The sequence below is a fragment of the Corythoichthys intestinalis genome, chromosome 7, assembly GCF_030265065.1.
Source record: "Corythoichthys intestinalis isolate RoL2023-P3 chromosome 7, ASM3026506v1, whole genome shotgun sequence".
In the NCBI taxonomy this organism is placed as follows: domain Eukaryota; kingdom Metazoa; phylum Chordata; class Actinopteri; order Syngnathiformes; family Syngnathidae; genus Corythoichthys; species Corythoichthys intestinalis.
In genome coordinates this window covers 33,971,807-33,980,101 of record NC_080401.1, presented here as the reverse complement: position 1 = coordinate 33,980,101, position 8,295 = coordinate 33,971,807, and positions in this window count along the sequence as shown.

Genomic DNA, 8,295 nt, shown 5'->3' with positions numbered 1-8,295 from the left:
GCAGCAGCCACTGTAAGTAATGTAAAAAGACGTCAATGTTGTGAAGGTGGGGAACACTTCATTAATTTTGATACAGCTACAGTGCTTGAAGTCGATTTTACTCGCTGAGATTTCTTGAAATTAGAAAAAAAATAGCTGAAAACAAGCTTAACAAGACTTATTTCAAGCAAAACGTTTGTATATTTAATCATAAAGAAAAGTTTAATTCAAGAACATTGTTCAAAACATTATTTGAAAGATTTTTTTTCTTGATTTAGGTGAAAAATGACCAACTTTTAGATGTATGGGCTCAATACAAACAAACAGTAATATTTAAAGTGGAAAAATCTGACACATTAATCTTTTAACTAGCCTTTAACACTCAAAAAAAGATGGAGAAAATTATTTGACTAGATTTAACAAAAATTATCAGGTTAAGACGTTATAAATTTGCAGTGTGAAAGTTAGTATAGGTCAATACAGATTTATTTTGCATCAATCATTTAGCCTATCAATTAATTAGGTTCATATTGGTGAGAAATGTAGCCCTGACCACCATTCATCAAATATGTTTGGTTTTATTAATGTCCCGTCCCCAGCAAAAAGTGTACATGCAGGTTATGCTGTTATACCGTCCCTACCAATATTAAGACCAAACCTACGCCCTTGAATGAATGTATGCGATTATACAGTGATCCCTCGCTACTTCGCGCTTCAAACTTCGCGCCCTCAGTCCATCGCAGAATTTTTTTTTTCAATTAAAAAATTAATAAATAAAAGCAATAAATTATAGAGCTGTCCGGATCCGATCGCGTAGTCTCTCACTCTCGCTCCTGCAGCTTTTTTTGGTCAGGCAGTGCACTGGAGTTGCTTATTAAAGTTAACGATGATTGACAGACATTAAGGTTTCATCTTGCCAGAGACGCTTGTAAGCCGAAACTTCAAAGCGCCGCATACGTCAATCATCGTTGAACTTGTTAAACAGTTGCTGTGGCAACTCATTATGTGTAAGTGAGCTGCTTTAGCGGATTTGAGTGGACCCACTCAATGAAGCATTTAATAAAGACAACATTTTTCTACTTTATTCTTGTTTAAAAATAATTCGGTGGGACACTAACATGTTTAAAACTTATAATTATTACATTTGAAGTGCTTAAAAACCATTTATTAAAATAGAAATATACATAAATGTTTTTTTTTTTATTAAACTTGGGGAAAAAGTGAAAAAAACATGCCTTATATGTATCTCTTTTCAATGCTAAATCTGAATAAATACATTGAACATAAAAAAACTTATTGCAGCTGGTTTTGGTCCCAATTAACCCAGAAAAACAAGGGATCACTGTATATATCAGGTTGTTCAGAGGAAAAAACATTTTTGATGTGGGGTTCTGAAAAAATTGATCAAATATGATATACGTTTTCGCAATTTAGGACGTGAGTAACTGTAAGTAAGTGAGTAACTGTGACAATAAACAAGAAAATATTCGAAAAATTAGATGCATGCATTAACTTGTTTTCTAATGTAAATTCTTTTAAAATAATATGATTACAACTCACTTTTTAAAATAAGTAGTTAATTTATGCATAGCAATACAAAAGGAAATAGTTAAAATAGCATTTTAATTTTTTTCAATAATTATTTCATGGTTTAAAAAATAGAAAAGTGAACACATGTTTTCAACTTTATATTTGTAAATTATATATTATTCATAAGTAATAACTAGTCAAAGCAACACTTAGTAACTTTTCAGTTTTAGTCGATTTGCGTTTCCCATGAGGACCAGCGGACACCTGCATAGTGTTGTAAAATCATGATGGTCGCGCCTACAGATGGATTAAACAACAGTTCTGTTTCCAGGAGCTGTGTCAGGCAGTGGTCCCTAACCACCGGGCCAAGGACCATTTGCTACCGGGCCGCAAAGAAATAAATAATTTATCAAAGACTGCAATCTGGCCTGTGGCTCTCGACATCAATATCCGTGTCTACTTTATAGACTAATCCGAGTAAAGATTTGTATAGGTCACTATCTAGTGGTTGGGTGCAATTACCAGGGTGTTTGCACACTTATAGCAACCCAGCGCCAGTCAATGTAAACAGTAACTTTGTCTGCTGTTGGCTGTGTGCGGCAACGTCTTTCTACAGCTTTTTTACGGGGAAAAGGCCACCTGCTGAGCCAGAAGAGGAGCCCACATCCAAGTCCATTCTGCATAATATGGTGCTAAAAGCTAGCAACTGAGGCAACGAAAGCGAATGCTCTGAGAGCATCATACCTTATGGCGAACCGTATTGCTAAAGCTAAGAAACCTTTCACGACTGGAAAAGAACTCATTACGCTTGTGTTATTTGCCGACAAGTTTTAGGAGAGGCCGGTGTTAAAAAAGAAAGGTTGATTCAGTGTATGGTGAGTGACATTTTCTCTGCACTTATTACTTGTTTTTAGCCTCGACGTGTTATTTTGTATTTACTGTCATTTTCTGCCACACATTGTTGTGGTGCAAAAAAGGTTGGGGACCACTGGTGTAAGGGATGAAAACTAATAAGGTTCATGAATGATTGAATGAATCTAGTTGTGGCTAAACAATAGCATATGACGATTAGCAACAGTGTGGCTTAATGTGGCTAACCACCCCAACCGAACTCGTCAGCGCTGATGAGTTCATGGGGGGGTGGGGTGTCACGCCAGCGAGTGAAAGCCGCGCCAACGTTTATTCTGTATATCCTGGTAGCAGCACTTTTTTTCCTCCTCAGACAAAACTTTTTGTCTCTGTTGCCCTGCCATCTTTGCAGAAGTGACATATGCCGCAAAGTAGTCAGCACATTTGTACATATATCACAACTGTTATGAAAATACTTTATTAAGGTTGAAAAGTTACCTAGTGTTGTTTTAATATATAGGTAAATAAACTAGTTAGTGAAAAAGAAATTTTCTCTCAAAATAATTGGTTCATTAATTGTAAATGACAAAAAAAACAAGCATAAATGTGTGTTTTCAATGAATTTGAAATATTTTTGAAGCAATTAGTCAACTAGGAAAATATAAAATTGTTAAACATGCATTTTACATTGTCTTGGAAAAAAAAATGGTGTATTTTTTGTAATTCTAAATATTAAAAAGTAAAATAAAATGTATACTTTTAAACTATTTTTAATAACTAGTTGTAAATAGTGTAATTAGAATAAAAGAATCCATTAAAATAATTGGTTCATTAATTGGAAATGACAAAAAGACGTATATAAAGTAGGGCTGTCAAAATTATCGCATTAACGGGCAGTAATTATTTTTTTAAAAATTAATCACGTTGAAATATTTGACGCAATTAAAGCACATGCCTCGCTCAGATTACAATGACAGCACAGTGAAACGTCATGTTGTTAATTTTGTTTTTCGGAGTTTTGTCGCCCTCTGCTGGCGCTTGGGTGCTGCTGATTTTATAGGCTTCAGCACCCATGAGCATTGCGTAAGTAATTATTGACATCAACAATGGCGGGCTATTAGTTTATTTTTAGATTGAAAATTTTACAAATTTTATTAAAACGAAAACATGAAGAGGGGTTTTAATACAAAATTTCTATAACTTGTACTAACATTTATCTTTTAAGAACTACAAGTCTTTCTATCCATGGATCGCTTTAACAGAATGTTAATAATGTTAATGCCATCTTGTTTATTTGTTATAATAAACAAATACAGTACTTATGTACCGTATGTTGAATGTATATATATCTGTCTTGTGTCTTATCTTTCCATTCCAACAATAATTTACAGAAAAGTATGGCATATTTTATAGATGGTTTGAATTGCGATTAATTAAGATTAATTAATTTTTAAATTAAAACTAAAAATTTTAATCGTTTGACACCCCTAAAATAAAGTGCTGTGGATAAATACTGTAAATACTTCAATATTTTTACATTTCAATAGGGTAATCCATTGTAAGTAAAATACAACTAGTGCACTAAAATATATGATCTTTGCATTTATTTTCACATTGGTAAATATATACACCCCCCCCATTGAGTTTTTTTTTTAAAATCTCACATTTTTATATTTTTACTTATTTTTCAAAATAGATCTAATGTTGTTTATTGTAAATGATAAATTTTTATAACTTTTATATAGCTGAATTGACAATAACATAGGCAACGAACAATCATTTGAGTGATCATGTTTCAGTGCCACTGACGGCAATAGACGTCCAACCCATTGTAACACTACACACGCACTCCGATGTTAATGGACAGGTTACTATTTATTCCCCATTCCCCCGAATGACTTCTATCGTCACGCGATAGCCGTCGTGATCCCATTTTTATTTTCAGATGAGCAGCATGATGAAAGATTTGCTTGAAAAAACAGCCAGGCTTCCTCTTCTTTAACTTTATAACCCGCGGGCCAAATTTAGACTAAAGTTATGAAGAGGTATGTCTGTGTACTTTTGGGAAGGAAAGTTGGTGGGAAAAAGAGGATATGAGCAGCAGGATTAAGTGTTTAACCATGCTTGTTTTCACAAATCTCATCCAAATGGCTTAAAATGTCTTTCATTGGAGATTTGTTGTCTTTACTTGCAGCTACCGAGACACCCGTATCATTTCTCAGCGTGTGCATGTGTGACTAATGCCGCTTGGCACTCTTCTTCGTGTGAGTTTGATTTCCTTTCATGTGACTCACGTAACCGCTGCTATGCCCGGAATCTGAAGTCATCCCTAACACAGGACCAAAACATACTGTGCTGCCAATGTGGGAGGCTGGAAAAGCTGGAAGGAGAATAAAAAATAAAAAAAAGTCCCCTGCTCACAATGTTACAGGAGGATGAGATTTTCTGCACGATTGTTTTTAAACAGCCATGTGATTGGGTGGATGTTTTTAACAGTCCCAGACTACCTCTTTTTAAAACGTCAAATAAAACCGTCACTCCTGGGTGGAAGTGCCATGGTTGGGGCCCCGAGTGAAATAAAAGACCCTGGTCGAAAAATAATGAGGTCCGAGATATTTTTCAACTTCTGCCAGACCAATGAAATGTCAAAACTTTATTTTTCTCTCATTCTTTACACAAAAATAATCCCAAAACATTATGCCATCACGAGTTTGAATTGTATGTTACTCACAAAGAATGATGGCAAAATGTTGAACTTTGTGGGCACAATCTGTGAAGATGCATCGATTGAGTTGAGTGGAAAGAGTTTTTAAGAGTTGTCACTAGGCATGTGCCGATAACCGGTTCAAAGTATACCGTGGTATGAAAACGTCATGGTTTCAAAACCGCAAACATTTTCCATCATACCGTCCCTAAGGTATTAGCTATTTTTTATGTACCATAAATGTAGCGAGAAATCCCTCGCTTGCAGCTGCAAGCTGTGCTACACAATGGCTGGAGGAGGTGAAACTCCTGAATTTTTCCCCCCATCGAAGAAAACAAAATCGCTGGTATGGGAATACTTTGGCGACAGAAAAGTTACAGATGAAGCTTAGAGGAAGGGCCAACCGACATGTAAAACATGTTTACGGAGGTTCGCTGCTGAGGTGGCAATACCTTCAAAATGATTTATACACAATTAAAGGTTAGTAAACATGATCATGAACATTTCTCACCAGCTACGAGAGTTAACTCCAGTGTGTTTAGTGTGTCTAGTGGTGGTAAAACATGTGTTTATTCCTGGCAACTGTCTGTGTCGAGAAAGAGTGTGTGTATAATGTAAACATGATAAGAGTCATACACACGTGCTTTTGATGGAACATTATTCAAATCTTTTTGTTCTGATGATAATTATGTTGTGTCTATGGGTTTACGCTCACCTAAAGGACTGCATTTATTTTGATTTTATTTAGAATACTTGTAATTTTTTTTTTTTTTCAAATTTATTTTAACTTAACATTATACTTATGTTCCAATTTGCTGGTATGTTTTGGAAAATAAAAATCCTGTTCATTGGAAAAAAGTTGTATTCTTTTTAACCCAAATATCTCAAAGTACCATTTTTTAGAGCTGTAATAGCGTACCGCACGAATGCCATTTTTTGACCGTGACGTCGCCATTGTAACGCAGAAGTGGGACATTAAAGACACGTTCTCGCATACAATCCATGTTATTTCTGCTTTTTTCCTCCGGTAATCTTTCAAAAAAGAACATGCCGATCAAACACTGCTGCTATGGAACTTGTAGAAACGACTCCAGACATTACGACATATGAAGGATTTTTTCATATGTTTCCCGAAACCAAAAACTCGTTGGAAAAAATGTCAAGAATGGATCAACTTGCGTGGACATTTCATATGCAGTAAAGATTTTGTTTGAGGCTATGGTCCTACAGAGGACGAAGAAGTAAGCCATTTTGATGTTTTTACTTATTTTTTAGCGTGGCGTTTTGCCATGCTGCTTCTGTTTGACAATGAATACCTGAAAAAAATTAAATAGGTATCTGACTGCCACTATTACCTTTTCTGTAGTAAAAAAACAACTTTAGTAGGGGGAAGTATAAATAAATAATAAAATTAAGATTTGTTATGAATGAAAATATTAAAAGTTTGTTGGCTGTCACTGAGTAGCATTGCTCACACTGATCGCAAAACAAAAATAGCAATGTAAATTGCCCCCGAGAACTTTTAGAGACTTAAGACGACCAAAGGATATATTATATAAGAAAGACAGGACATATGGTGGTAAAGGATAGATTGTTGAAACAGGAGATTGTCATTGCCAGTGGCGTAGAGCAATACACACAAGAAAAAAGTGTCAATAAAAACTCTGGATCAGGTCGGCTCGTCTTTTTCAGCCCTCGACACTCAAGCCATCTCTTTAACTGAACATTTGTATGTTCTTCCACATCTTTACCAGTGAATTTGGCACCAGGGACATCATTTTCGGACAGAATTGGTAGGTTTAGCTCAGTAAACATCTCGTTCGTACGATATTTCCATTCATTTACTATTAGGGACAAACGGGAGGTTGACCCGCCTGGCAACAATTGCTAACGTCATGAATATTAATGAGCAAAAGTGACGTGTTGCTTGCGGTACGCCATTGCAATACCGTGATACCGTGAAACTGATATTTTTGCTCAAGATTATCATACCGTCAGAATCTCATACCAGCACATGCCTAGTTGTCACATCTATCTGGTACATGGGCTTCAAATTTTGTAGCAATTGGACAAAATTGAGACGACATATATTGTATGCCCGATACAGCAATTGTGATGAGCTCAAATATAACAAGTAGTGTTGCACCAATACCATTTTTGGTCACCCAGCTGTGTGGTATTGGCCGATGCCGATACATTTTTTGAAAATACGAAATTATTGCATACTTACTTGACTGTAAAGTAATGGCTATCAAACACTGCTTAAATCATTGGCTGCCATTGACATCGCTATACATCCAATCCTTCTGAAGTGGGAGAGCTAAGTGCGACTGAACATTTATAACTACAGTGGTACCTCACGATACAATCCTTTCGACATCCGACATAAAATTTGACTCGTCATTTGCCCTAACATATGACGACATGCTCGAAATATGATTTATGACAGTGTCGCAATTTCATTATTTTCCCGCAAAACGGAAACACTGCAGATTTTTTTGTGAGAGAAATCAACATGGTCCCAAGAAGGTTAGTGCAGGTGGTGAAAAAAGGAAAAATGGGACGTTTACCATTGAAATTAAGAAGGAAATGACAGAAAAATATGAGCGAGGTTTGCGTGTGAGTGAACTCACTCGACAATATGGCCGGAACATATCTACGATCTCACTAGTCCTCTGAACTCTGTTGGCCAGTCTGTATAGGTTGACAATAAAAGCGCTTTTTGTTATTTCCAATTTATTATTATAACATTGGCAGGAAGTCGCCAGCTTTGTCAGGTTTTTAATAATTTCAGAACTTGTAAAACACAACACGGCTACTGTCCGCTGTAGCCGACACCAATAACATGAAAAGGGAACGTAAAAATTTTCCACTCTTTCGCACCTTTCTCGTCAGTCACACGGTGCGTTCAGGAACAGCATGCAAAACACAACCACAACATCCAAACCCAATCTGTTGCATTATTATTATATTATTAAAATTTGTTTATATATTTAGTTTTACTATGTCAAATTGGAATTTGTAATTGTGCCTGTATGCAGTATTTATGAAAGATTTAGCGTAGCTTTTTGTGCTGTGCAACGAATTAATCGAATTATAATGTATTCTTGTGGGAAAATCCCGCTCAACATATGACCAGTTTGACTTACAAACCAGGTCCTGGAAAGAATTAAATTCATATGTAGAGGTACCACTGTACAACAAATTAGTCGTTGAAGTTCTTAAAATGGAAC